The 3802-nt window shown below is 49.0% G+C and overlaps 1 long non-coding RNA gene across 1 annotated transcript; it reads left to right on the top strand.

Moving 5' to 3' along the window:
• The first annotated feature begins 1182 nt into the window (after positions 1-1182).
• On the top strand, positions 1183-3385 carry LOC110343414. Its single transcript, XR_005871894.1, has 3 exons — positions 1183-1273; positions 1524-1679; positions 3047-3385. It is a non-coding gene; the product is annotated as an uncharacterized LOC110343414 (long non-coding RNA).
• The last annotated feature ends 417 nt before the right edge of the window (positions 3386-3802 follow it).

The following is a 3802-nucleotide window of genomic DNA, read 5'->3' as shown; positions in this document are numbered from 1 at the left end:
TTCCTCATTCTTGCCGTTTTAATTAGCATACAAAGCTATGAGCTTAATTACAATGCTTTCTGTTTAGTCTTTCTTCTTTGGGGGAGGGGTTGGTCTCCCTTCCCACACTACATTGTTCTTACATCCCAGCCTCTGAAGTCACAAAACGTAGGACTACGTGAAAAATCAACTCCCGGTTGACACCAGCCTTCGTTATCAGGAACTAGAGAGAGAGATCTTGGTTTTATTGGCCTGATCCTTGCCTGAGCGAGATAAGGCAATGAAGAGGCTGAACAGACCACACAGCACAGAAGATGTCCAGCGAGGCAGGGGTGCTCCTGAGCCCGCCATCACAAAGCTCTAAGTAACTGAGCTTTGCTACCGCTCGGCAGCATCGTCTATCTGTTCTCCCATGCGGCACTCCCGCAACAACAAGGAGCACACTGATGTTAGCCCCCTCTCTGGCCCTCACTGTGCTGTTTCCAATCTTCAGTGATCCCATCCTGCTGGAGAGCTTGCCAAGCTTTGTGGCCTTCAGCTGCCGTGAGCTGTTTCTTCAGGCAGGCCACCCAGTCTTTCCAGGGCTCATCTGCAGAGCCGAGTCTTGCACGGAAGGAGCTCTTTATGACTGGACACATCCAGAGCAAATACACGCAGACCCTTTCCCTCCCAAACCTTTCGTTTCCCAGTCCCATTATGAGACCTGTGCAAGAAGGCACCCAGGAACCATTGAGTGAGTTGTCTCATTTAATCCGAAGGCTACCCCATAGGTGTTAAGACAAAGCGCGAAGGGAACCTTGCGTGGGGGGCTGTGGGGGGCGAGGTTGACCAAGGGATATGGCTTAAATGAGAAGTTTTATTAGAAAGGAGAGGGAGGGGGAAGGAAAGAGAACAGAGGTAAAGAGACACAGAGACAGAGAGAGGACAGAAGAGAAGACGGAGACAGGAAAAGTCCTGCCTGCCCCAGGGGAACCGCGAGGAAGAGAGCAGGAAAGAGAGCATAAGTGGGCAGGGGTCTTTCTTTTAAAGGGGTCCTTTGCACCTGGGCTGCCCTGGGTACTGCCTGAGTGCATTCTGTCAGGTGACAGGGGCAGGTCAGCATCATAACGCCTGAATCCTTACAGTAGGTATCTTTATGACTAAATTTTACTCACGGTGAAACTGAGCTGAAAACATTGAAGGTAAACTGATAATGCCAGTGCCCACTGCCGACATCTTTGGTCCTCTGCCGAGCCTGACTGTCCGTGGAAGGCCGGCTACACCAACGCCTGGAGGAGCACCAGGAATACCCTCGGTAGAGCAATACCCGCTAGAAATTTGTCACCGGGAGATCCCCACCTACTGTTGAGTTAGCTGTGTCCTGTGCACCCTTCAGACCGACTGATGTGATTAAGGAAGCCAGTGACTTTTGTGACTTTTGTCCTTGCGTAATTGTTATGCTTTACAGTGGACAGCCTTTTCTTTCCCGGCCCTAAACTCTCTGGGATGGCATTAGGAGCTGGGCTGCACCTGGCTGCCCTCGGGGTCTTTGTCTCTTCTTGCAGGCGAACCTGTTTGAAGTTTCGATTCTTCTCATTCTGCGCTCGTGGGGATTCTGAACTTTGTGCGTATTTGAAACAAGTCCCGCTGGGTCTGTCAGCTGTACGGCTCCGGTGGAAATGATCTCCTGGCACATAGCTATAGAAAGTCAAGTGGCAGAAGTAAGTGAACCTACCGTTTCTACAAAGGGATATGCGCAGAATTGCCAGTGGTATTTATGTAGGCATTGTGCACCCAGATACACTTGGATGGCAGTGAATTGTCAGTTACTATGACAAAATGACTGGAGAAATCAGTCCGCCAAGTATGAATAGCTCTCAGTGGGTCTCAGGGTTCTCAGGTTAAGGGACCCACAAAGCTGACAGAGACAGGGTCTCATATCGATATGACCTCCACTGGAGAGCATATAAATCAGCTGAGATGCAGGCAAAGGGGTCTGTCACCTTCCCCGCGCGACAATTTCAATATTCGCATGGAAATGAAAGGCCATTTTAGAAGACCTGAAAGGCCAGCTATGTTAATGACATTCAAATCAGGCCTTTTTGCCAGAGGAATCTAGAAGCTCTTTCTGAAATGCTTACTTGCTCAGCTTGCCCCTGGTGTATACGCTTCCCAGCTAAACCACATTTGAACAAAAGCGATACATCGTAGACAAATTCTGAGTCTCTTTTCCTTAGTAGGTAGAAGACAGAGATGGTAGATTCTAGAGATGGCAAGTGGAGGATAATGGCAGACGGATACTAGAGGTGACAGGAAGATAACAGATAAAAATAGAGATAACAAGCAGAAGATCAGAAGATAGCTGGATAAATAGAAAATAGAGATGACAGGATGGTGACATAGATAATAGAGATAGTGATATAAAACAGGCATAACAAACAGGAGACTGAAAGATCGATAGTAGATAGATAGATAAGCAGACATATAGACAGATGTTTTCAGCTCCCAGGAAGTGATTTCAGAAATCACTGAAGTAGATTCTAGATAATCACTGTTTTCTCTCCAGTTCAGTGTGATTTATTTATTTATTTTATTTATTTAATAGCGTAGTTCTTTACTGATTCTTTGGGAATCGTCACATCATGCACTCCAATCTTTCTTACCTCCTAGTCCCTTACCTCCCAGCTCCTCCATACCCACCCCCCCCAAGGAGATGCCCCCCCAAAATCAAAACTGTTGGGGGTTGTCCTTTTGTATGCTGTGAATATATGTTTCCATTGTTGGTTGATGAATAAAGCTGTTTTGACCAATGGACAGGCAGGATGTAGCCAGGCAGGAAGTACAGGCAGGGCTATGTGACAGGAGAATTCTGGGAAGAGGACTCTGATAGTGAGTTGCCAGAGAGATGCATGTAGCTGCCGAGGGAAGAAAGAGACCCAAGCATCACCAGTAAGCCAAGACCAAGTGGATATACATATATAGGTTAATAGAAGTGGGCTAATAATTAAGAGAGAGCTAGCCTATAGGAAGCCTGAGCCATCAGCCAAACAGTTTATAATTAATACAAGCCTCTGTGTGTTTATTCGAGATTAAACCACCACGGGACCGGGCAGGACAGAAACTTCTGTTTACAGAAACAAAACAAGCAAAAAATTCACCTCGCTCCTTCATCTTTCCTGCATCTCCAACACCTCTTCCCTCATCCAAGTGGCATCAGGAGCTTGGGTGTGTGACCCAGTATGACCTTTTGTCCAGTCAACCCTACCCACAAACATTCAGTGCAATTTATCATCGGCCTAGTTCAAGACCTCTGGCCTCTGGCACGCCTTCATCACTGGACCCTCATCGGAACGCCTCTCGGATGTCCTACAGCTACCCTTCTGCAAGACTAGTCCCTTCATGCACTCCAGCAGGCCATAGATTAGATGTTAGGGTGAGTCAACCTAAGGCACAGGAATGTGGGCCTGGGCTTAGCTGAGCTGGTGGGTCCTGGACTCTGGGACCACGCCCCCTCGGGAGAGGGGTGGAGCCAGCTCCCCTATGCTCTTGCCATTGGAGCCCCTTTTCCCCCAACTCTTCTCCTGTGGTAAGGGGTGGGACAGCTCTCCCCACGATGTACAGAGGCCGCTCTCCAGCTATAGTGTACAGGGCAGGGCAGGGCGAGCTCTCCTGTGGTAAGGGGTGGGACAGCTCTCCCCATGACTACAGAGGCCGCTCTCCAGCTATAGTGTACAGGGCAGGGCAGGGCGAGCTCTCCTGTGGTAAGGGGTGGGACAGCTCTCCCCATGATGTACAGAGGCCGCTCTCCAGCTATAGTGTACAGGGCAGGGCAGGGCGAGCTCTC

This window comes from Mesocricetus auratus, unplaced genomic scaffold (assembly GCF_017639785.1).
Source record: "Mesocricetus auratus isolate SY011 unplaced genomic scaffold, BCM_Maur_2.0 Super-Scaffold_100030, whole genome shotgun sequence".
NCBI classification, from domain to species: domain Eukaryota; kingdom Metazoa; phylum Chordata; class Mammalia; order Rodentia; family Cricetidae; genus Mesocricetus; species Mesocricetus auratus.
Note: the sequence above shows the minus strand (reverse complement) of the source record. Positions and strands in the feature narration are given on the sequence as shown.